The following is a 27,190-nucleotide window of genomic DNA, read 5'->3' as shown; positions in this document are numbered from 1 at the left end:
GCAGTCCCACCCAGCTGAAGCATGTCTGGTGTGATGACCGGGCAGAATACAATGGCCAAATCAGGACTTGTGAAGTTTATACAATATTTCAGTAGATAGAGCACTCATCCAGGCTTGCAAGACTGAAGCTCTGGGCTCACTGTAGCCTCAGGGAGATCATATTCATACCTTCCATTTCCCACTGGAGTGCCTGAGGTATTCAGCATGGAGAGCCTTGTCCATTCCAGTTAGATCTCTGCCATTCTGCTAAAAACCTCCTCAAGCGAGCTGGGCTGAACAGACACAGTCTGTCTGCAGTTCAGTCACTGAGGCAGGCGCCTGGGTCAGCAGAGATCCAGGCCAAGTTCTTCACCCCAGTATGGTGTACACTGCTATTAAGTGACATGCTCCATGAACCATCCCCAGAAAAGGCATCGGCACCCAAACCCCTCTTTCTTGCTTATTGTAAGTAGGTGCTTTAACCCCCAGATCACACACCTCTTTGGTTCTAGTTAATTTGAACATTTGAGATGTTTTTCACACAGTCATGGAGTATAGAGAGTGCTTCTGGCCAGAGCAGGTGGCTGGAGCTCTACAACATGGGTAAATGATGGGAGTTTGAATTCTCTCATGCTGAGAATGGTGTGGAACGTTTACCTCTTTCTCTCAGTAGTGTACAGAAGAAAAGTGACTTGTATTGCTTCCTTCTATTATGCTTTTTTACAGGAATGACCCTCACTCACTTTTTGAAAAGAATGATTTAGGTGCATAAATGTAATGGTAGGGGATTATTTTGGGACTGGCTGTAGCAATTTAAGAGGTAACCACCGTGCTGCCTTTTTGTCTCGTTACCTTTTCCCTGCGAGTGATTGCTGCCTCCAAAGCAGCCATTCTTACTCCCTGTCGATCCGGAGACAGCCGGGGTAGCCTGAACCAGCATTAAAGGTGATTTACGCTAATCTGTTTGACTTGGTATTGAACTGGTCTTGAAACATTCACCCAACCTGATAACGGGGCTCTGCGTTGTGAATGGCAGCATCTAACAGGGAATATCACACCGACAGCACGGAGCCCATCTGCTGGCTCCCGAAATCGCAGCGGGTGCCAGTGCTGTGAATCTTCCTCTGGTGCCGGCAGCCCCAAGTGAGGCACCTGCACCCTGCAGTGGGCTTTATGGTGTTCTCATCTCCTCAGCAGTCTCCATTAGCTTTTCTAGGTAGTTTTTGGGAATCCCACCCAGAGTGCCCGATTTCCCCACATGTGCTTACAGAAGACATTTCTTGGAGGGCCACGGGTTGGGTTTGGAAGTCAGGTGCTCAAAAGTTAGGTAATCATGTGGAGAGAGTGGATGTGGCAAGGTCTTTGTGTGCATTTAGGTCCTTATGTTTTTTTTTTCTTTTTTTTTCTTTCATTTATGACATTTATCAGACAATATTTAGTAAAAGAAATGAGGAAAAAAATGACCAAACAAATAGGGTCGTTTTATCCCACCAATATGATAGAATAGTTAAATTAATGGCTAAATCTAATTAGGAAATGAAAAATTACAGCTTGTCTGCTGCCAATACTAAAACCAATGGACTGTGAGATAGAGCTATGGTTACACTCCAAAATTATCTCACCATTGTTGAATCTTAAGGTGGCTTTGCTGCCTGCACTTGGAAATAAAATAATCCTAGCAATTATGGTTTGTAATTTGTGAGTGGTTTGAAATGTAGTGACTTTTACTATAATAAATGGATTATCGTATGTTGACAAAGTACAGGTTTAATTAACAGTGACAGATAAAGCTCTTGCATTTAGAAGCTGTTTATATTAAAAATTACCTGATAAAAGGTGTTTTTTTTTTTTTTTAGCATTCTAAGTACTCAGTTGTGCATTACCATCTTGATCTGCTACCATATGTATTCATCATTGCATGGATGTGGCTCGGAATCGCAGCAAGTTTTTCTGAGACATTAGACTGTCATAATAACTGATAGATCAATGGCTTGATTTACATATTTATTACAGAGAAACTGCTTGTTTTCATCAACATAACTTACATTTTACGCATCCTTTGTCTAAAGTTAATTTGAAAATATTAATTTTCCAGTGACAGCTCAGTGCTCTTCCTGTTTAATCACTTAATTTCCCTTCTACCTGAGAATGACATTCAGTGAAATGAATGAGAATTGATAACTTCAGGATGCCATTGTCCTTACTGACTAAGAGCAAACTGTCAGCCCAGGAGAGGTCTGGGTAGTTGTACAAAATATGTCAATCACAGAAGCAAAAGTTAATTACTTTACATTTTTTTTCTTTGCATGAAAACATTACTTTAAAAAATATTTTCTTTAAATATTAATCTTTAGACTAAATATATACATATATTTAGAAAAAAAAAATCATCCAAAAATGCAAAAACTTGTGCCATCTGTCAGAACTACAACTATCGTTCCACTCTGCACATTTGGTTTTTGGCATCATATTAAGCATCATCTGGATGACTGTGTCTTAATCCTTCAATGACAGGACGTTGCAAAGAGGCACTATTGATGGATTGCAGGGAAAATACTCACTGAAGTATTTTCGTGAATAATAATAATAAAAAAAATGGTGGCATTTCTCTGTTCTGTTAATTCCCTAGTTTTCGTTAATTTTATCCATCTCTGCAGTTTGAGGTAGTAAAGATGCAGAAATATATTATAATATATATTTATATGGTACAAATAGGTAGAGAAGAAGGAGATGAATGGCAGGGAATGGCTTACGGCTTTCCATACTGTTGCACTTTGTATGATAGAGCTGAACAGACAAGGTAGTGAGAAAAAGGAAAAAAAAAAAAAAAAAAGAATTCAAATGAAGAGACAGTAAGAAATTGAAGAGGGTGAAAGAGTGCAACAAAGAGCAATGCACAAGAACAGGAGTGTACAGGTACGGACAGCAGTTCTGGTGGTGGCCGTGGGTCAGTCAAAGCGCCAGCAGTGTTAGCAGGTGCTTAACCCCTGGGTAACACACTCGGACCTTTTAGAAATTAGGAAAGATCTGTACAGTCATCTTGCATTTCCATCACTGTGCCTTTACAGATTCCTCCCATCAAGGCTCTTTCTTAATGCATTTTTTTGGTAGCCTTGCTTTAAAATAGCGCTATCGTCTGCCCGCTGCATCCTGTATCAACACTGGATGCTCAGCCTATTGCCTCAGGGTATCTCCATCACCATCTCCTTCCTCCTTCTGTGCAAACCATGTGTAGCATTGCTGCTGCTAGTGAGGATTTTACCGATGTGAACACAACACCTATTTTGTTTAGCAAATGGATTTTAAGAATGAAAACAGGATTGTGTTCATTTTGTTTTCATATGCCATCCATTTAGCAGATCCATCAGCTGCCTGCTGATAGGGACAGTGGACATGATTGTAGCCTCCAGCCTGTTACTAACTTTAGTTTGGTGAAGGTTCAACCTAGTTCACTTACTTGGCTTGCCTCTGTTGCATGACTAAAGATCTAAGGGAAAAATGCTTAGAGTCCCAGCATCTGTTAATTTCAGCTATTTAAAGTGCAAAATGCAAATCATAGGAAAAGATTTTAAAACCATTTGCTTAGAGGATTTCTTCCTCTTACTGCTTGTGTCTATATGGAAAATGATTAAAATTATTTTAAAATTCCAAGTTACAAAGCAGCCATTAGAAGATATTTTTGAGTCAACAATTATCCTAACACGTATAATGCAGTAATGCGCTCCCCTGCTGGCAACGTTCAGTGGTGAGCTCGGAAATGCCTGTGAGGTATCCTTCTTCCTGTTAGACAAAACCCTGATGGCTGCATTACATCGCTGTATGACATGGATGCTGAAGTCCCCATGAAAATACATTACCTCCGTAGTTTCTAGAACTGAAGCAGTTTGGTCGGTATTGTAAGACATAGATGTTCCTTTATTCTTATTACATACTTTAAAATATTATCTTAAAGTACTCCCTAATAGTTTTTATAGTTTTTTTTGCCTTGGTTTTTTAAAAAAAACAATGTATTTGAGTACAAGTAGATGAAATCCCTTGATAACTAGGGTAGTTACAGAGATTTTCAATTACCAATCTACACGTTCACTGACTTTTCATTTATATCTTTCCTCTAAAATGAAGTTGTATTGCAGGATGAGGTAGATGCATCTTCTGTTTTGGCTTCTCTTCATGTTCTCAAGAATTTGTTGTTCCTTTGGGTGCTTTTGCTGTTGCCTCTCTGATATCCTTTTTTTTTTTTTTAATAAAAAAAATAAAAATTGTTCCGTACTGTGAGAACAATAATACATGCTACAATTGCATTCCCCTTATCCCCAAGGCTAACCACTATCTTTCACTAAATATGTATGTGCTGTGAATGTTTCTTTTTGTTTTGGATATGTATTCATATTTGTGTGTGTATTCCTAAACACATACTCACAAATATACATATATATTATGGGTTCGTGTCCACATAAAACTATAATGTTGCACTATAACATTATACAGGAATACAAACACATGACAACACCCTCCACGGTACATTATTGGAAGTCAAAGAAATTGAAGAAATTGCAACATACACGCTTTCAAAATGAATGTTATAGATCTGCATGTGTCTGGTGAATATTTTGCAACTGGAGGAGTTCCACACTAAGCCAAATAAACTAATTACGAAAGTTGGAGGATAAAAAAAAATCAAATTTGCACGGCTGCCAAACTGATGTGGCCAATAAAAATCTAAAAATTTTGGGGGCTGAATTCAGGGATTGTGTGAATAACACCTTGTTATAGCCCAATCTTTTCAAAATTTACTAATGCACTTTCAAGCATGTTTTTCAATTAGCTAAATATCACAGCTGCATCTTACACATCGGGAAGTCAGCGTTAGCTCAGCCTCCATGCTGAGAGGCCAGAGGGCTTTTCTGTACAAGGCAAGAGAAACCAACACGAAGCTTTAAGGCGAGACAGTTGATTGCCTTTTTTTATTTGCTACCATCCTTCTTTCTTTTTGGACATGCAAATAACCCCAATTTACATTAAAAATGCATGCAGATAATTTTGACTTCTGTTTATGTCACCAGTAAATGTGACCCTTTGTGATTTACAGTTGCAGTTTTAATCTTGAATTAATGTGGCTGCTTGCAATTATTTATCTTTTTAATTAAAAAAAAAAAAAGTAGGAAAGAGAGGCCTCCTGCATTTCTGTCTTGCTGTACAAATGTTTCTACACTGGTTTTGAAGTAAACATCTCACTGTGATGATTGGGACTGGAAGACAGAAGAGTGAATGTAATTGCTCAGTTTGTTATGCAGTTGCAAGACTGGGAGAGGGCATGGCCCTGGGAAAAAATTACAGCTTTCTACCTGAGTTGCAGAAGAAATTCGTAGAAACACAAAGCTTCAGGATGTAGTCTTCTTTTGTAGAATTATTTTTAGCCTTGCTTTACTTCTTTTGTAGAAATACACTACCTATTTTTATTTTACCATATTTACAGTGTGCAGTTATGATTGTCTTTAAAAAGCTGTGGGGTGTGAAATAGAACTATATACGTATTTTACATTAAAGGGTTCAGAACTGCTTTTCCTGGGGAACGTCAGTGATGCCAAAGAATACCAGTGTCCTTGTGACACTGCTACGCTAAAAATTTACTTTTCATTCATTTTCTATGCCTCTGTATTTGAAATCTTGATAAAGGTTGAAAGTTTAGAGGTGACTGATATAATTATGAATGCAGCGACTGTTTAGTTAATTGGCAGCACTTTGAATAAAGGTACCATTTATAAATTATTCATTGATATGTATTTCATGATTAATAGGTGGAGCTTGGTTCTTCAGCTCCCTGAAAAGCATATTAGTAAATTCGTAACAGATGCTGCTCTAACAAATTGTTATAAAACACACTAAAATGTGTAGATATAACTAAAGCAATATATATCATTTCACTGTTATTCAGTGTCACTATTTTCTTATATCATTTCTCACATCAGTATAACACTGAATATAGTAGGTTTTTTTTTTCTTTCTTATGAATAGTATGGGGAATAAATCCAAATTCTTTTTTGAAATGCTAGCTGCATTAAAATCAGTGGTGAAACTTCCCTTGTTGTCACTGTGTTCAAGATTCAAATTTCAGTGTTGTAAATTGGTATGGGAGCCTTCATTCACCCCCCAAAAAGGTTCATAGATTGAACAGCAATGTTATAGTTAATGTGTACTAAAGTTACTTCTGTATTGCTACTCCCAAGTCATTCTCATGAAGAAAAAGATTACTTATTTAAGTTTTCAGTGGAAGTTCAAGTCTCAGTTGTGTTCATTCACAATCTTCCTCCTGTGAAATAATTTCCTATGAAGAAACATCCTTTATGAGTCTCTGAAGTCCCTGCAGGCCGCTGAGCTCCGTTTCTTATTACTCTTCCATCAACAGGGCTGATGGTGGGCAATATTTTCTGCTGTTGTCTGCCTCCATCCTTTGTCTCACAGTCACTCCAGTCTGTTGTTGTTTTCTCTGGAGGGGTCTAACCCCACAGCTGTGTGTGCTGTACTCTTTTGCAGTATCCCAGTGAGTCGCTCCATGAGTAGATGAGTACAGTGCATGGATGAGAGCAGGACTGAAGTCTTGGTTTGGGAAGCGTCATTATTGTGCTTAAAATCTGCCTGAATGCATTGAGAATCCAGAAACCAGTGTTTGCTAATTTGGATTATTTTTGCATGAATCTTCAGTTATGAAGGGTACCGAATTTACCTGCTACAAGAACGTGAAAATGTTGCAGTTCAAATAGTTACACTATTTATATGGACTAAAGTCCTGATCACCTTGTTTTAGTCTCTTCTGTGAATACCCAACATTTCTTTTCCTGAATTCTTTAACATAAACATTTTTTCTTAGCCATGTTTAGCTTGAAGAGGACTGCTCCTATACCAAAACTGAAGACAGGGTTTTATCTGAGTCTCAGTTTTTTTCTCCTAACCATATTATCAGTTGTAATAAAACTTTCCTTGCAGACCTTATTTCACTTCTATCCTCAGATAGTCCCAAGTAAAGCAACAATAATATTGCATCCAGGGAAAGAGAACGGTGACCCTTTTTCACTTTTATGGCGCCTTGCTGTGCCAACACACAAGCACACATGTATATACGTACATACATATGCACATTTATATATGTTTATGTGGTGGGCAAGTGGAAATGCAGACATTTCTGTAAGTCTAGGTCTCTTGTCTGAAAAGTGCTAGTGTTGCTTCTGTGAGTGCAATGGTATGGCACATGGTCAAATACAAGCCATTTTCAACTGCATTAGTGAAAAAAAAAACACTTTTTTTTTTTGTTTTGTTCAGAAACACGGAAAAGAGTGCCCAGCAAATGGCTGAAGGTGTGTCTGGGTGGTGTAGACATACTTTTCTCCAAATGCTACTGCTACCGTCTGAAAATCTCAGGGTATCTGCACATCTATATTTTAGAGATTTTAATTTCCCACTTCTATGAGGTTTAATTTTTTAGTGATTTCCAGTGCTCTGCTTACAAGTAGAAATTATTATTTATTTTTTCACCTAAACACGCTGCAAAGCTATTCAGGGATTTGAAACAAACCATGTCCTCTCCTTTTCTCACATCACCACCTGAAATAAACTTCCTAGCACTTAACGGCGCTGGGCCTTCCACCTGCACATCACTGTTATCATCTGCCTGTGCCCTCAGCTGAGGGCCATTCAGCCCTCCCATGCCTGTTACTGCAGGTATCGCTCATTAGGGTTAGCGCATAAATTAGTTGATTTGCAGAAGGGAGCTTGGTTTGCACCTCCCTGTTGCCAGCAGTGTTAACTGGACCTGGGAGCACAGAATTATACAGCTCTGCTTTCCCAGAGCTGACTAAATTGCAGAATGGATAGGAATATCCTACATCCTACTTCTGGACAGGTTGGTGGGCGTGTGGAGGGCTTGGGAGGTGCTGGGCAGAACTGGTTGGAATAATGTTTAATGGCAGTAGGGGTGGTGTTGAATGGAGAGGGAGAAAGGGGAATTTATGTCTGTTTTCATAACTTTTTAGGGATGTCTGTGCTCTAGTACTCTAAAATAACAACCCTGAGCTTTTCATTACTTCTGAGCCCATCTGTGCAAAATGTGCCTCCACCTCCACTTTATTTAATACTTCCCAGACTCTGCATCTGCTGGAAATACTTAGCCCTGCCTAATCAAGGAATGTGAAAATTATTACGTTAATGGGGAAAAATGAGAATTTTTGCTGTTGATGGGTGCAAAGGTTTTCTGAGAGCTTTACAATATGGGCACAAGATTAATTAAATTTGGGTTATTTGTTAATCATCCATTTTAATTGGGAATTTTTGCTTGTCTTGTCCTTTGCCTGCCTGCAACTCCCAGATGAGTAATTGCTATGTATCTTTAGAAGGATATCATAGCAACCAAAGCACAGGGAAGGCAATAAATGGGAGAGTCTACAGTCCAGCAGTTCATTTTAGCAGAAGTTAATCAATGAAACTGCAGTTCGATCGTAGAGCCTGAATTCATTTCTTGTATTTGATTTTCCCTCCAGCTACCATTACAACTTTTTATTAAATGACTTCTGATGAGCAGATGACTTCAACCTCTTTTCAGACCCATCCCTTCACTGCATTATTGTGGACTGTAGTTTAAACAAAACCTACTGACAGAAGTAAATTTAAGCAGTCTAATTCTATTTTGTGAAGCCACGGTAACTCTTATGGTTACCAAGTACCTCCATGCATTAGCTAAATTTGATATCATCTAGTCTGAAGTGTTAACTTTTTCCCTTGTATGGACCTATAAAAGGTCTCAAAATAATGAAAAATATCCCTGGCAACATAGGAGTAATGAAAGTCTTTTTCCAGCACTGAAAGGCACAATTTTTTAATCTGTAGTATTCTCTTACCTGCCTTCCTTCTCAAAGGAATTGTATCTTTTGCTTCCCATGATTCATGGAGCCACAAGGTTGCAGAAATAGTCAGCTGGGTCTGTATTATTTGTGTTAGTTGATCAAACTTCAGAGTAACCTGCCACTTTGAGGTGGTTCTTCTAATTCTTTTGCTAGACCAACTGCCAACAGGATATTTTTTTATCCTGCTACAAGGTGACTGATAAAAGTGCTCTCTACATGGAACTGATAAGAAGTGAATAATCTCTCAGACAAAATATATGGTCTTTGCAAGAGACAGGATTATCACTTGTGTGAAGTATTAATACTGAGGAATGCAATTGATTGAGAAGAACAAAGTTGTGAAACAGCAGTAAGTAGTATAAGGGCTCTTCTACCCTGAACCTACAGGAAGCTGTTAGGAAATGGAGAACAGCATCAGAAAAATGTAGATCTTGACTAGACTTGTTAGGAGGGTTTCTCAGGCATGTATCTTGTGCGCTGCTTTTGAGAATTAAATTATATTCATAGTGAGGAAAAGGGATAGTTGTCAAATAGGTGTCAAGTATGTTCAATGAAATTCTTTGAGTCGTGTGCCAAGTAATACAAGGATCTCCTGTGTGTGTTTATATGGAAGCTTTAAAAGTATGGCACCTGAGCCTAGGTGGGGACAAGCCCTACACTTCCTCCCTCACCTGAGCAGTGAAGGAGGAAGTGTAGAAGACTTCCCTGCTGAAGGCGGAAAAAAAAAATGCAAGTAGGAATAAGCTTGCTGGAGCAACAAGTTAGAACCCTGGTGTGGCTGTTGGTGGTTGTCTTCTCTGAATGTTGAGGTGCACATATCTTTATTGGTTGTAGGACAGCACCTGAGAAGCAAAGCAGTGAATGTGAGCAACTCAACATATGAGCTTTGTAAGCAAATCCAATGACATAAAAGTTTCTAATAGTTCTTGTTTTAAAACTTGGTTTTAGTCAAATGCATATTTTAGCAATAATACATTGATAGAGATTCATTCTCATCAGAGATGCCCTCTGAGTACCATTTACATAAATACATCCAAAATTCTTTTTAGTTTGTACAGGCTTTGTCCATTCCTATTAAACTGCTGTGATCACACTTCTTGCTTTCTGACCAATTTAGAAGCAGCAGCATACTAAAGTCAAAGCTCTGGCATCATTCTAAAAATGTTTATAACTTCTGTTTACTGAAAAATGAAGAGGGAGCTCTGCAGTAAGAATATATCTTTTTTTGAATTAAAAGAAAAATGCTAGAACAATACATGTTGCATAAAAACAGTTTCACTGCCCTTGTGTTGCTTTCAAGATGCAAGGAAAGTTTAAAGGGAATAACAACTAATGTACAATAGCAGAGGACAGGAAGTATGATTTGTTGCATAGATCACTTATTCCTCTTAACTTCTTTACATAAAAAACAGACTTCCTAAATGTGCTAAGAAATCTAGTAGGGTTTTAAAAATGTGAAAAATTATAGGAATTCTTGAAATAGCTATCTTCTATATGATTATTCTTTGTAAGCATGTAGTCCCAATAACTGTGATGTTAGCAGGCATATTATGAGAAGGGAGAGCAAATTAGTGGGGTTCAAGATTATATGACCCGACTCCATGCTCTTCAGTTTGGATGTTTTTAAGCATCTTCATCACTGCAGACTCTATTTTCCTGCAAAGCAGTAAGCAGTGTGACCTGCCCATATGAGGCACAATTCTCTTAGCAGAGAACTGAGATTTTAAGGAATTCAGATGTTTTTCTTTTGTTATGGTGTGTAGCATTCAAACAGATCTCATCTAAGAGATGTGGTAGTGAGGTCTAAAGTATTTCTTGGATACCATGACAGTTCACAGCCACTCTTTAGCTTTGTGGAACAGTCTGTCCCCTGCACAGGTGTTGTCTGAAATGGACTTCTTGGTCTCAGACTTTCTGGTGATGGTTTAGATACTGTGGGCTGTTAAACAGTTGGGAGGTGAAAAAAAACACACCTAGCTGTGAACATGCTATTGACCTGTTCCTGAAAATGTTCCTGGTAGAAGTAAATTGAGAAACTATGCTAAGCATCAGGAAGGAATCCTGGAGAACTTGGGAGTGTAGACTAAATGGACTGTCCTTCATGTCCTTACTTACACAGCCTTCAGTCATCATTACTTGTTTAAGTGTTGCACTTACTAGTCAGGGTGGTGTCCCTCCTGCTTGGGTTCAGTTTGTCAGCTGCTGTTCCTCTACAAACTCATCCCTACCAGCCTGCTCCCAGAAGACCCATGTGGGATTTCTTGGCAGTGTTGTCTGATTCTGTGACTTGCCTGCATAAGCCACCTCTAAGTAACATCATTAAAAAATCTCTTTTCCCATGTGGGGAAAAACTGGTGCTTAATTCCTATGCACACTGCTCAGAAGCTGTTGCAAAACAAAGTTAAATGAAGAGGGCCATAAGTACTTGCTATGCTCCATTTACCTGGGAGAAATGCATCTCATTTATAAGAGCCTATAGTTGCAGGAGTTGAGCTTGGGCAACTCAACCTTCCAGTTCTCTCAGAATAGACAGCAGCAGACAATTCTCTTCCTTTAGCCGCAGCAAATACTCGACTAAGTTGATTGCCTGTCCTCTTCTGTCTTTTTTCTTTCTTTCCATCTTTCTTTCTTTCTTTCCATGATATTTTGTCCTCTCCTTCTGCTCCCAACCTAGCTGTTCCTTGGTACGTGCACAAAAAAATGGTAGTTCTGTTCAACAGTATTCAAAGATTCAAGGTATGCCTTAATGTTTTTTTTTTTTTTGTGGCTGGTACTGAGGCAATGCAACACTCTTACTGCACATGATGACTTATGCTATGGCAATTGCAAATGTTAAATCATAGCCACGTTTTCTCTTCTTTGCTGACCAGGCTCTCCTTTTGCATCTTAGAAGTGTTTTGTGATTAGTTGCAGTTTTAAGAGACTCATTTCTCTACAACTTAGGCATATTCACACAAAACTTCCTTAATATAAAGGTTTATTGGCTTACACACTATCACTTTGGTTCTTGGTTTGTGTTTGTATGATCATTATGAATACAGTCAGTGCAACAGATGTTTTCATTTCCAGAAGAAAATGTTTTCTGTTCTATACATGGTTTAATAGCTTCTGACTCCTTTATGAAAGTCTGCACAGAAAGAGGAGTTTATATTAACAGGTAGAGTAGCTGTATTGGACATTAAGATATGACCTCCAGAAACAACAACAAAAATCATTTCAGCCAATTTAAGTGCCTGAAGAAGCTGAAGCTTGAACTTGACTATCCATGTTCTTAAATAACAAAATGCGAATCTGCAAACAGCTTCCCACAAGTTCTTTTTTGGAAGTAGTTACCCTGGGTCCACATTTATTCTCTAAATTGTACTAGCTAGGAACATAAGCTGTGTAGGTGTTAAGGAAAAAAACAACAGATTACATTACAAAGCAAGATGCGCACTGTTTGAATGCATCAATAATTCCCTTTTTCTTCTGTTTCAGCAGAGCTGAAAAGGATGCAAATGTATTCTACAATTTAGATTTCTACTGTTGGACAGATGTACATTAATAAAAAAAACTTTTCTTAATGCACACATGGACAAACCAGATTGTACAAAAATAACTGGGCTAATTAAATTTGAGTAAATGTTTTAATTTCTTTCAAACACAACACTTTCTACCTGCATCAGCCTTACTCATTTTGAGATACCGGAAAGAAAGCAAAATAGCTGACTACTTTACATCAAGGGAATTATTTTTTTTCCATCCCTTTAACATTTTTTCATGTTAAAATATGTCCTGGTCAATCAAAGTCGTCTTGTCTTAACTCTTTCTTTAGGTCTTCCTAAATACAAATTCAGTTTTTTATATGCACACGCATGAACATAATTTGAGGATAATGACAGACTTGGCAAACAGATTTAATTTCTAATGCTTAGTAATGAGCAATTTGGTTTTAATAATGAACAATTACCTGTCAATTTCACTTTTATGCAGATCATAGGTACTTAGCTTGCCTTGTGTTCTTGATCAAGTGAATTTGGCATTCAGTCTTGTAAAGTGTAAACTTTGCCTTCACCCATTGCATTATAAATGACAATATTCTCCTCTTAGTGGTGTATTTTTCCTTTTTGTCTTGCTGCTCTTAGTATCTGGTACTGAATCCATAGCATGCTCAGAACATGTATTGATTTCAAGAAATACTGTATCAGATACCAATTTATATGTGCTATCATCTGTCTTTTTTTCTTACAAAGTGACTCTACTTGCCTGTCTTTTCAATTTGTACAGTGTCTTTATTTGCATCAATATTACCCAACCAGCACTTCACAGTAGACATCTTTTCTGTTTGCATCAGTCCTATTCCGCTAATAGCATTATAATTCATAGTTTTCTCAATATTTATGGCTAATAATAATTACCTGAGTTCTGTTCTGCATATGGGAGGTTTCCAGCTCTTGTTAGTGACTTTTCAAATGTTGTGAATCATGTTGTTAGTTTAATAAATACGGGCAAAATGGAATTATATTAACTTGGGCTTCCTTCTCAAGAAAACAAGATCTTCTGTTAAGTAACTGCAGTAGTAGGGATGTAAATTGTTTAGACTGCTTGGGTTGAATGCTTGCCTGTTAGCGGAAGTTTGCCATTTTCTTCTTCAGAGCTGCGATTTCCTTTATTTCCCCCATGCATTATTTTCCTTCCTTACATCTTGCTGTTCTCTTCCTCTCCAAAAGCTGCTGCTAGCTTTCTAGCTCTGTTGATGTTCATATCAGAATGCCCACAGATTGTCTCTAACTTGCCATTTTTTTCAAGACCAGGGTTCTCACTGATCACTATGCTGCTTACATTGTATGCTTTAGCAAAGGGCTAGAGTATTTAAGAAATGCTGCCTTTGAGAAAACAAATGTTATGCACAAATAGGTATCTTTTAAAAGTCACTTGGATTTCTGGGAAATATTGGTAAAGCTTGTGTGGGATCCTTTGAAGAGACAAAGGCCTCGGCTTCCATGCAGAGAAAAGATACTTATTGACCTCCATGAAGTTTCATGGTCTTAGTTCGGGCTTACATGGCTTTCTTCAGACTGTTTTAAATCACTGTTCCTAGAATATTCTTTTAAGTTGTTTTTTTGCCCATCCTGGGGAGATGGAAGAAGACAAACCAAACCAAAATATATTCTGTTGCTGTGGAAAAACAAACTAAATAAAAATTTAAAAATTCTGCCATCATAGCTCAGCACTTGTTTGGATGAGAGGATTTTGTATACTGAACAACTATATGAAATGTTTCAGCATGAATGAATGCTTCACATCATGGTAGTGCATGGATGAGAGAGAAAACAAACAAAAACAAACAAAACCCAACACATGTGAGTACAGAATGAAGACATGCAGCACCTTGTCTGAAAAGTGCTGCAGAAAGGACTGCTCCTTTGGGGTCTGAGGACTGGGATTTTCAAAGGAACTACACACTCCAAATCATGGAGTTTTGGTTGCATTTTTATGCCTGTTTATGAATTTCATTTCCATTTTAATACTGATGATATTGATATATGTATATATGAAAAACTCTCCACCCTTAACTACTTCTCCATGGAACTGTTACTATCTCCAGGAGCATTTTTACAAAGAAATCTTATAAAACAATCTTCACATTTTCCATTCTACTATGTAATACATTAAATCTCAGGACATATTAAATGTGTCTGTGGGAGAATGCCATGTTCCCTGCATAATTTAACCAGCATTATTACTCAGTAGCCTTCTTAAAGGAATGACAATTTCAAAGCTCTTTCTTGTTCTGTGATGTGGTGCTTTCCCACATCCTTTGGTAGCTAAATATAAAAAAAAAAAATAATCTTCAATCTTGAAACAGCATTACTGTGGACTGTGGCAGCACAAACTAGACAAGGAGAGATTAAATTAGAGATTCTATCTGGCTCTTCAGTTCAAGAAGTTACTGAAAAGAAAAATGCATAGTGATGGAAGGTTTTTCTAAGTTTTCCTTTATTTAGTGCAAATTTGTAGAGATGATTATACTAATGAAAGATGATGGGTAAGACTTTAAGTATCACAGTTGTCTGTTAATCATTCCTATTTTTCAGTTAATCCTTACTAAATTAACTATGGCAGCACTCAAGGTGGTAAAAATTCTTGAGAATCTGAAAAGCTATAAGCAACTACCTGACAATCTTATTTCTCTCCCACCATCAGAGTACTCACAGAACAAAAAATACTGAACTTTTTCCCTTTCACTGTTATTTTTGATCCACTTCTAGTGGACATGGCAGTAGTGTATGGAGTTCTGTGTGCCAGAGCTTATGCAGTCAGTTCTGTGTGGATTTTATGCATTTATCTGTATTTGAGAGACAGACTAGAAGGTATTAGGCTGTGAGATGAATAATCTGCTTAAATGATAAAGTACTGGTAAGCGGTACTGAAAGCAATGAATGTTTCTTTGATGGCCATTTTCTGTGTGGCCTGAATAATATTGCTAAGGACTGGCAGACTGGCTCAGAAATTCTTCTGTTTTGTAGGGGAATTTTCTCATATGATGTCACAACCCTTTTGTGTGTGATTGAATGATTATTTCATGTTGACAACTTTTCTAACTATGAAGGAAGACAGTAGTTCAGGTTATTATTTCATGTTTCTGTGGGAGTTGCTGCCTGAGGTTTAATTTTAATTTTTGAAACTTAATTTATGGTAAAGAGATTCATCAAAAAACAGTTCTTACACTAAGGCTTACAAATGAGGGAGAAAAATATTAAGGTAGGGTTTACATAATGGAGGAATTGCTGTCTGAGCAAAATACTTCATTTGTGGGAACTTCACGGAAAAAATGTAGAGATGGATTAGAGGGAAAAAAACTTGGCATTGTTGCTGAGTAATGGGTGAAGATGCAATGGCATTAGGGACCATACTCTTTGCTGAGGAAATCAGTACAATTCCATGCAAACAGAACTTCATTGGGGTCAGCTGCAAGTCTGGCCATCCTTGTTTGTTCCTCAGTCTGTTGCAAACTAGGTAAAAATCCACTATGGTCACTGGTGTTACACTGCACAAGTGATAATTGAACAATAATCTATGTAAGTGGTAGTGATGTTACAGGTGGCCCAGAGCATACCAATAAGCAGCTTGTGCTTTAAATAAAGAATTGGGTGCATTAGGCATTAATAAAACCTGAACTATCTAGAAGGATTCTTTGGTCTATTGGATAAGTATGTTCAATTTTAAATCTTCTCTATATTTGGTATAATAGATTTTGTATGGTTTCTAGACCTTGGTGTAAAAGTATTAAGTACTAAAGAGTAGTGCTGTTACTAGGGATGTTAACAAGCACAGTTTTATACAGCTGGATAACATTTGTTCTTCATTACTCTACTCTGCTACTCTTTTGTTTGACTAAGTTTGCAATTGTGTGCCCTTAAGTGTGTCTCAATGATTTGAACAGTGATGAAGGTGCTATTGTAAGGAATATGTGGGAGTACTCATCTACAGGAACATTTAAAAATATATATATACGCACCATCTGGTGCAATGAGGTGTGTTTCAAAGGCAAAATATTTGCTCTTCAGAAGTATTTCAGAGTTGAGGACAATGTTGTCTTTGGAAAAGACAATTTGGCAGCTTCTAGAAAGGATTGGTCATTTGGACTAAGAAGGGAACACAACTGGGATATGGGTATTTTATAGTTCATTTTTGGAACCCTTTCCATTAAAAAGCAAATCTTTTAAAGTACCTGTTCAAGAACTTGAAGAGTAAAATCATTAAAATTTCATACAAATGTAATACCATTTATCTACACCTTCTTGATATTCATACAACCAAGAGCAATGCTAGCTGCCATAGAAGAGTTGAGCTGATTATGTTTTTATGCGGTCTTTTCTAAGCTATAGAAGTTTTCAGTCAGGATAGTCCCCATTCACTGTTTCTTGGTATGCATTATCGCATTAGTCATGTATTTTTATTCCAGTTTACTAGACAATTAGGATTCCCCTATGTAAAAGCTTTTTTTGTTCAGAACTTTGTAAAACATCGTATATTAAACTGTATGACTGTTTTTCCTAAATTACTGAGAGAAGTACTATGAAAATGTATGGGGCCAAGAACAGATGTTTAAAGACCCCTAGTAGCAGCACCTTTAATGAGCAATGAGTATGTAACAACTTCTAGAGCTGTCAGCTTGGCATAGTAATGTGCACATTTAGATGTGCCACTTAAATTCTGTGTAGTGCTACTTTTTTATTAGAACATTGTGTGCTTCAACATTAAATGTCTCTGTTTTTTGTCAACTAAAGCTGATGGCAAACTTTCTTTTTGGAGAAGACTTAAAAACATGTTTATAAAACCAAGGTGAATTATTTTTCCCCCAATTCATTTTTTTTTTTTTTTGCTCACTTGGTAGCTGCTTGCTGTTTTTCTCAGGATCAAACTCAAGCTAATGACTTGCAGGTAAAGAATTCATTTGGTTTGCACTTAGCTATTTTTGCCCAAAGTGTCCTTTATTAGTCTTCTGAAATTTCTGCAATATTTAAAGATGTATTAGAAATGAGATAACGTAAAAACTGAATTAAAGCATTTGCTCATTTTAAAATCCGCCATTAGATGATGACTGATTTTTCCTTAATTACTGTAGGGATTAAACCCCCACTAAATTAACTTTGTAATATATCCATATCTTCTGTTTTTTACAGATATAAACAGGCATGCTTATTGAAGAATAATTTTTATGCATCTTTATCGATATTTTAAAAATTCTAACACAGTAATGGATGTATGCTTCACTGAGATTCAATTTCTTTATTATTGCACCTAACTCTGTTTGCCACAGTTCTTTTTATTAATGCTTTCAGCTATCTTAAATTTCAGATTTTATGCGATGTAATCAGTTTTTTCTTACCCTTTTAGAGATTACTTTTTATAGTGCAACTTCTACTTTCCTTTTTTATTCAGAATGACTTTAAAACAATCTTGAATAATCTTGGGACATGGGTGTGGATTTTTCTGGTGGAATTATTTACTTTTATAGATATCTTGTTAGGAGTAAGTTGTGGGTTACATAGCAAATGGCAGTGATCATTTGCACTTTCTCTAAAGATGTTTTAGAGATATGGTGTTTAATGGCAGTGTAAGATAACTAGCATATGTCCTCCAGACTTGTATTACCTTGGATAATGTATTTTTCTTCTCTTTATCATATGTGTTAAATTCTGCTCTTTGATCTAACATGGTGCTCTGCAACAAACGTTAATGATTGCTGCTGTCAGATAGGACTTTAATCCATTCCAGGACCTGGATGTCTAATGTGTGAATAATTTGATGCAATACCACTTTCTCTCCCCAGCTCTTGCTAGGTATGCTGTTCTTCCTGACTGGATGTATTTAGAGACTTTAAACACTCCAGTCATATGAATCCTCCCACCAGATTTCGATGATTCTGATTTTGTCTTTTTTTCCTCACATGGAAGCATTTAAATGTTCCTCTTATTTTTGTATGGACTTCTGGCACTGGGCTGAAGACAACTGATCACTTTGTATTTATCCCCTGATGATTTGATTCATTGCAGAGTGACACCCACAGTACGAGGTCTGCATTTGACTATAAGCATCTCAATTTAACCTCTCAATGTCCTTGTGTTTTATGGAAAGACTAATGCTCTCTGAATTAGTACAACTAGTCAGTCATCTGGGGGGATTACGTGTCCTTCAGTTGGAAGGTGGATTTCTGCAGCTAAAACACTTCCATTTGCTTCAAGGTGATGTAAACATTTCTCCCAGCCCTCCAAGTTGTTCCTTGTCAGTGATCCTGGTGCTGTGTGGGGACTCAGGGTGGCTGAAGCCTGTCTCCCTCACCAGGCCACAAAATGGCTGCTGTGGCCTTGCCTGTGGTTGTGCTGGTGACTTGGCTGTCCTCAGCCCCTCTTTTCATTGCAGAGCTCCTGCTTTTTATTATCCCAGTAAGTTTTGATTCCTTTATGGAAGGATACAGTTAAATGATGTAAACACCTATTCCATTTTTTTGTACTTAAAATGTATTTTCAAGGCAAGGTTGGATGGGGCCTTAAGCAGCCTGGTTTAGTGGGAGGCATCCCTGCCCACGGCAGGGGGTTGGAAGTGGAGGGCTTTAAGGCCCCAAACCATTGTATGATTCTATTTTATTAATAGAGCTTATTTCAGTGAAGTCTCCTGGGTGTCTACAGGGCTTTTCTCTACTACAGGCTGAGGAACACTACCAAAAAAAAAAAACAAACCAAAACAAAAAAAGGCAAAAAAACCCCACAACAAACAAAACCACCAAACAAATCACAAACTCTGCAGAACTTCTACTCTGTATCTAGAACAAAAATGTGTTTGCTATAATTGGGTGCAGGATTTGACCCATACTCCATTATCCATTAAATTGTGGTAGCTTCTCCACTCTACGTCATAAATCTGTTGATTATATTTCTTTGAAAAGGAATTACTGCTTCAGTCAGACATTAATCTCTCATCAGGTTTTATTATCTTCCTTATTTACACTGCTATGTGGATTATAAAGAGCGGTTAAATAGTGTGAATTAGCAGTTTGTCAAATTTAAGTTTTCACAGCCTAATAATTTTCAGGGTGAGTGGACTTCTGCTCAGCTTTTCACTTTCCTTAGAAAGACATTTTATTTTAATTACGTCTTGTAAACAACAGAAAAGGAGAAGAGGGGAGAGAAAAAAAAAGCGGTGGCCTTTTGTCAGGGACGAGTTTTCCCGGCCAAAGGACAAACCCCTGGCAGCAGCGCCTGGTGAGCGCGGGGCCCTCATTGCCTCCCACCTCACGTCGGCGGCAACCGAGGCGCTGCTGCGGGCCATGCTCGGTTGCCAGGGCGACGCCGGCCCTGTCAGCCGCAGCTAGTGCTGGTACTCGGAGGCTGTGCCTGCAAATGCTGCAAAATGCTGCAGAGTTGATTTGTAATAGGGATTTATAGGCGGAGATGTGTAACAGAATGTAAGAGTCCTCATATAGGGCACCAGTGTGTGTGTGTGGGGGGGACACAAACATGTCTGCACTGCTTCAAATTGTTGCTGTGGGTGCTACCCCAGGTGTGTCAGCCGTAGTCACACAGAGGGGGAGCCTGAGCTGAGGGGAAAAGATAGCCTGTACAATTTTATGCCCATATATATATACATATAAACTTCCTCCTGTAAAATGGAAACAGGAAAGAAACAATTGCTTTAAGTTAGGTGAATCATGTTGGTGCATTGGCCCGTCTCTCCTTCTGCAAATCTCTGAACTCGGATAACATCTGAGATATGATTTCTAGAGATTACTCAGAATGGAGAAATATACCAATGATACTTTCCTGAAGTGTTTGCATGTAGTGGCAGAGTATCCAGAATCATAGGTCCTGTGGGTACGTTTTCCTCCCCCTGTTGTCCTGTTAGTAGTGGTTTGTTTTCAAAACAAAGAGCTACTTTTGAGATGGCTTTTAGCCCTCTGGAGAACCAATTAACTGTTCAAACAAATGTATTTTTCATTCAGTTGCTAAATTGCAATTCCTATCTGGTGACAGGAAAGAACCTTTTCACCACTGGCAGTGGTAAAGCTTGTTAAATGCTGATGGTTAAAATCTCATTTCTTCCACCTTAACTCAGCCACCTGTAGGTCTGGGAGCCCTTGAAGGAGTAGTTTACTGAGCATTACAAGACAAGCTCCTGATGGGCCCTTGGCTGTGTTCGACCGTCTCTTTACCTCATCTCCCATGTACATAGACTTTGCTGTGAAATCCCTTGTCCTTGTTTGATGGCTTTGTTGGAGTCTCTTCCTGTTTCTGACCCAGCAGCTCCCTGTGGTGGGGACTCAGCATCTTTGTGCTAGGGGTCAGCTGGAGCAATGCACAGCTCCTTCAGTGCTGTTTTACAGTAATGTAAAACTGGTTAAAACCTGGTGTTGCGCTTGGTTGCCTTTGTCAGCTTGTCTTGGAAGTGCTACAAGTGTTGGATTTAGCTGCATAATAAAGACATGGAACTAATGTTTATTTTCTCATTGAAGAGAGGAGCTTGCCACTACTTCATTCTGTGAATGAGGAAAAAGAGCTCCCATTTCTGGCTTTAGTTTTCTCAGTGAGTTCTGAAACAGATTTGCAGTGCAGTAAATTGAAAAACTGGCTTCAGAGGCTTCATACTCACCTGTTTGTGCAAAAACATACAGTCTGCATAAGCTGAAGGAGACAGGAAAAGCATTGTTATGGCAGTTTTGGTGCAGGCTGCCTCCAGAGGCAGAACTGAGTTGGTACGAGGCTTTGGGAGCAGATCTCCCTTAAAAAACTAACCTGGACCTTTCAGCTGCAGGTTGTGCTGGTGATCTCTGGTTGGAAGCTGCTATCACGCAGTTATGTTCAGGTTTCTCTGTTTCTGCTTCAGGGTGGGCTGTCAAAAAGCCCGGATCCCATGCTGGATAAACAACTGGATAGATTTGTACTAAAGCAGGCACCAAAACTTTTGTTTATGGGCTGGCTGTCAACAAATTGCTGAGATAAGTTGGTTGACACTAGAGTTTCTGTTCTGGAGATCAATTGCACTACTGACAATGACAGTTCTTGCCTCAGTTCTCATCTGCCCCATAAATGGCTGTCTTTACATTCTCAGATTATTTTACCATCTTACATAAATTGCTGTAATCACCATCATCTGTTCATATTACTCTTGAAATGTGCCATATATCATGAAGCGTACTTCTTAACACAGAGCATGTCTGAGGGAGTCTGTAACCAGTGCAAGGCTCTGCCCTTGTGAATCTGATTGCTGTACTGGGATGCAACAATCTTCCTTAACAAGGATAAGGTTCATGAATTTGAGCAGTGTATAGGAGTGTACATAGTGTAGTAACACTATTGCAACTGTTAGCATACTTGTATCTGAGCAACATCAGAGAAAATACTTTCAATAGCTGAGGGTTTAGCATTGATGAGGCATAAATGATGTCTCATATCATCAGGGTCTCAACAGTTCATCTTAAACTCTTCTGTGAAATACCACTTTGTCCTGCTTTTGTTTATACATATTGGGCTGCTGGGTAGTTTTTTTAGTGATTATAAGTATGCTCATATTGTTTTTGCCTTGTATTTATACTTCCCAAAGTAAAATAGAACAAAGTCTAGGGAAGAGTAAATAATGCTTGGTGCATATCAGCAGTATGGAAGAGGTGCACGTATACCTCCCTAGAATGGGTGATATCTCAGTAGCAAATAGAACAACTGCCAGCTACAAGTGAAGAGGCAGAAATTAGAGAGCAACTGCAGAAAAATCACTGAAATTAAGGACCTGCTTGTTTAGTGTGATTGGAGCATGTAAATATTAACTCTAATGATGACAACACGTAAATTGGAGTGCTCAATAAAATTTGAGCACACGAAACTGAAGTGCTACAACCTGCTTTATTGATCGTTTTTAGTCATCTGCGTTTAATTTGCCACACTATTTACATATGCTTTCCTGTCATTAGCTTATAGCAGGATTTTTGTGAGGGTATTCATATGTACAGGAACATATAAAATACACCAAAATTCATATCTACAGGTGTGTGTATATATAAACAGAAATTCCATGTGCAGGATTGCCTAAAGTTGGGAATGAAATGAGGTTATGAACTCTTAATTTAACTTTCTGCAACACTTTCTGGCATGGTAAAGAAGGTGCAGAAGAGAATAATTACATTTTAACATTCAAAATTTCGGATATATTTCTGTCACTTATTAATTAGGACAGTAAACAGAAGCAAGTAGTGATATTTGGAAACATCTGTTTTATAGTAAACTTCGAAACTCGCTGAAATATGGAAGCTATAAATTGATCCTTAAACCCCATAGGGTTAATTTAAGCTGCAGTGATTTATGAATGTAAATGAAAACTAATTTATGAGCAAGTATCTCTTTTATGTCACTGAATTAGACGTCAGAGTTTTCTAATAGACCTAAGTTTTTAGTACTGAGCATTATACATGCAATATCATAATGCTAGACCTCTTGGTTCCTAAAATCTTAAAGTGCATAGGCAAAAATTTCAGTATAATCTTCACTGCAAAGATCCAGTAAACAAAGAAAAATATCCCCAAAGTGTATTAATGTCAATGAGAACACTTTCTAGATCATTCAGAGACTAGCAATTTTCAAATATTTGTGGTTTTTGACAGAAGCCTCTTTTATAAGGTTTCTAGATCACAAGCATTGATATTGAAGAAAGCATCCTAAAATTGCAAGAGTTAATATTTCAACAGTTATTTTCCTCATTAACATATGCCATTACTTTTCTAAATTACAAGCAGATGTATGTATTAGATTGGCACAATTAGAGAGACAGCAATCTTTGTAACAAAATCTTTTACCATTTTAAAATCTCTACAAACAGGAGCATCAGTGGTGAAATTATATTTTGTAGGACTGAAGGAGGAAAAGTTGTTGATCCAGTTCAAGCTGCTAACAATATATGATCAGGAGGTTGAGAGGTCTGTGTGCTGCCTGGGTAGCAGGGTCTCCAGCAGTGGCACTGTAATGGAGCAGTTTATCCTGACAGCTGACGATGTTTGCTTACATTAGCTCGTGATTTAATAAAAGAGAGGCAAAATCATGGGGACCTGCTGTCATTTTGTCAAAGCCCTTGTGGACAAGGAACTTTTCACATGGAAGGAAAGGTTTCCTGAGAATTTGTAATTAAATGTCAAGCTGTGGAATGGGCAGAGCGATACAAAATATAAATGAAAACTCTGGACGAAAAAGATTAAAAAAAAAAAAAAGGGATTGCTGAAGCAACCACTTGATAAAATGTGTGCTGGACCCTATCATTTTGCAAATACTTATTCACCATCATGCTATTAAATGACAATACAATACTTTGTATCAGCAATCTCAATGCTTTTTTCAATTAATGCAGCCTTCTAATATCTAGAGATGCATTTCTTCCTCCTCTGGTCCTAAGGTGTTAAGTCATTGTTTGCTGTGATGCTTAAAGAGAATTACTTGGCTTCTCCTGTTCCACTGTTGCAGGGTTTGAAAACTGGTGGCTGGCCATGGGGAGACTACAAAAGCACTTAGTTACTGGAAAATAAACCATGTTTGTTTTTGGAATTTTTTGGAATTGTTACCATGTCTGTCCCGTAAATACCTAATGGACGAGAAGGGGGTAAAAAGGCAAATCATAGAAACACTTGGTTGTTCAGGGAGCTTTAAGGAGCTGGGAAGAGCTTTGTGCAATGCAGATTGAAAGGATATTAGGCTTACAAGTACTGGGTAAGGTGTGTGGGAAAATGCGTGAGACTTTAGGGGTTCTCATTTTTCTTTCAGACTATGCTTAAAGCAAAAGCAGTGGTTGCTAAATAATACTTCTCTGTAGTGTTGTAGAGAAAAACAAACAAGAACAGGTCAAAACCTTCACACATGCCAAACAAGCCTGAAATCCCATGATATTGGACTAGCTGTCACTGACTGCAGGTGTTGAAAGAAATTGGAGTTTATCTTGACAGTTTAGCACTGTCATCAGTAAGCATACTGTAAAACTGATTAATTACATTGAATTGATTAGAAAGGAAGGTTGGAAGAAATTTCTTGTGTAGCTTTGGCATTTCAGATTCTGCTGCAGAGACCAGTTGAGTGGACTGAGAATTGTAGTTTACCTAATAAATCTGTAGGACATATGTTCATTGATACAGAATAATATTGAAAAGATTGCCTGGTTGCGATCAGGTGTAAGGACTAAATTTTTCTTTCCTTAAATAGTGAGAAAGGTATTCTGGATGAGATGCAAATATTGAAGTCAGTGAAGTTCTTGCTAGCTCTTACCAAAACCACGCTTCTTGTCATGAAAAGACAAAGATCATGTAGTATAGAACTGATTACAGAACTGTAAACCTAAATTGCATCCTTTAGGATGGCAGGTGACCCATACATTTTGAGTGCTTGTCGTGTGCATGGTTTTAGAAGGTGATAGCAAATAAGCTCTACTTTAGTACTAAAATTTTGACTATTGATTTTGAAGGTCTATTTTTTATTAACTTTGTTGATAATCAGCTAACTAAAATAGACTAACAGAATAGAAAATGTCTCGTAACAATTTGAAAAAAAAAGCATCAGTTTTTCAGACTAAGCTTTTGTTAAATCATGTTGTTCTGTCATGCTGTCAGACTGATATCAGTCACTTTAATGTTAAACCTAGCAAGTTTTTGCATGTGGCCTTGATTTATAATTAAATATATTTAACAATTCACTGGATTCTTACATTGGGTTACCTATTAAAAAAGAATGCTCAGTAATAAGGTGTATTGCATATGGGATCATATTTCCATTCTCCCATGTTTTGTCTAAGATTAATGTATTTTATTTCATCAGATAGCCGACCTGTGCTCATAAAAACCTACCACAGTAAAAGAAGGCAGTTATTTTTTTCCACATAATGCTCAACAAAAATTCCATGTTACAGATCCTTTCATAAGTAAAAACACAATAGCCACAGTCTGCACCAAATTGGGAAGTGTTATCAGATCTTCCTTCTCTCTCTGTTCTGTCAGTCTCTTTAAAAACCCGATGTAAAGGTCACTGAAGTCAATGAAAAGACTCCTGTTGACTTCAGTGAGTGTGGTTCACTCCCTAAATGCCAGTGAATAAATGTGGGCTTTGCAAGGTGCCTAGAGAACTTGGGGGGGGGAATCCTGGGAAAGATGAAAATGTTGCAAAATCTTTCTCAGCAGCACAGTCCCATGAGTTCAATTCCCATTTATATCAAAGGAGCTCCAACCCTACTTTCTCAGTTAACCCTGTGTAGTTTTTCTCATTTCATCTGGAAAAATGATTGACAGAAACAATCAAGAACTGTTCGTCACCTACCTTCATTTTGCTTTAGCTGTGAACTAAAAGCAATAGGGGATTTACACTCATGACCTCCAATTATTGCATACTGTAATGTAAAAACCCAGCTAACAGCCATCAGCCAGGGTTCCAACTGAAAGACACATTTGCAGTTTTCTCTTACTATTGTTTGTATTTTCTTTTCTTTTTTGAACTTCAAACTGTTTGCAAGTAGTGACTTTTGTCTAGCTTTTAAAATTATTTCTGGAGAGAGAGGTAGTCTGCATTTGTAAGATTCTGGGTTGCACATAGCTTCCAAAAAGTGGATGCTACCAGCAGTTTGAGTACCTTTCTCTTTTTGAGAACGTTTACTATGTCCCTTCTATCTTCTCGCACCCTTGACATTTTTCAGTTCAAGAGGACTTTGAAAGGCACTCCATGTGAGCACTGCAAAACAGCCCCAACTACTACTTCCTTATATATAACAGAGTAAACATTAATCCTAAATTTACCGAGATATGTTGAAACCAGCATCACTGCTTCCTGGAAAGCTTATGCTGTGCTCAGCTGCAGAACACCACGCTCGCTTGAGAACTTGTTGCAAAATTATGATGAAGAGGGGCAATGGGTGGGGGTGCTCAGGGCACAAGGATGGCTCACCATACGGTCGGCACAGCGCTAATGGCAGCGGGTTCTCCCTTCCTATATCTTATACACCAATGATAAGACGGAATGTGTGGATATAGTGCTAGCTATGGTGAAGTCAGTGAAGTACAAATGTTACATTCTCTAAGAAACATCACCAGCATGTTTTGGTCAATTTAGAGGCTGGTGTTACAAACAAGAACTTATTCTGATTTTTGGAAGTCCTTTCTCCTCTTGCATTTGTTTTAAATAATTTGTCAGGATAGGAGTAATTATTTGTAAAACAGATTTTTAGAAGCCTTGGTAAATGCAGAAGATGACACAATTTTGTGTTAAACATTTAAGAGCAAAATAAGTATTGTTATACATGCAAGCATTTTAAGGTGATGCTTGTTATGCTTTTCAAAGCTGTCACGATTATTTACACTATACCTCCTCTATAGAAAAATCAAGTATGTGTAGGTATTTATCAGACATTTTGGAGAGTTTACTAATTCCTTTGTATATCTCTGTGCTTGATGGGTGGAGGGGCTTGTTAAAATAAGTCTGCAACAAGGTACCTGCAGGCTGCTAGGTTGCTATTGCAGTGTTCGTGATGTCCAAGAAAGCTCCTGTTCAGAGATGTGCTGTTTGTTAATTGAGATTGGACATGCTGCAGTGCTTAGATAATTCAGTGAGCTAACAGTGAAGAGAGCGTTCAGTTTTGAATCTGGCTTTTCTTGTGCGGTTGCGAAACCACTGACAGGTCAGAATTCATGGGAGGGTTGGGAAGACATCACAGCTTTATTCAGCACTTTAATGAACTCCCCAGGCATCAGCTCCTCACCATTGTAATGGATGAGTTTGCTTCCTGTTGCTGCTCACTGTTATCCTGAGGACTCATCAGCCTTAGCC

The 27,190-nt window shown here is 38.0% G+C and overlaps 1 protein-coding gene across 7 annotated transcripts in view; it reads left to right on the top strand.

The window, feature by feature from the left end:
- Nucleotides 1–27,190, top strand: part of NLGN1 (neuroligin 1) — a 374,128-nt gene that overhangs the window by 121,216 nt on the left and 225,722 nt on the right. Inside the window, exon 1 of one of the 7 annotated variants that reach the window (XM_040567193.1) lies at nucleotides 7,592–7,876. The exons of the other annotated variants lie outside the window; for them this stretch is intronic. The gene's annotated coding sequence lies outside the window, so the exon portion shown is untranslated. Of the gene's footprint in view, nucleotides 1–7,591; nucleotides 7,877–27,190 lie in introns of those variants that run through there. 7 annotated transcript variants of the gene reach the window in all.

Source organism: Cygnus olor, chromosome 9 (genome assembly GCF_009769625.2).
Source record: "Cygnus olor isolate bCygOlo1 chromosome 9, bCygOlo1.pri.v2, whole genome shotgun sequence".
NCBI classification, from domain to species: Eukaryota; Metazoa; Chordata; class Aves; order Anseriformes; family Anatidae; genus Cygnus; species Cygnus olor.
Note: the sequence above shows the minus strand (reverse complement) of the source record. Positions and strands in the feature narration are given on the sequence as shown.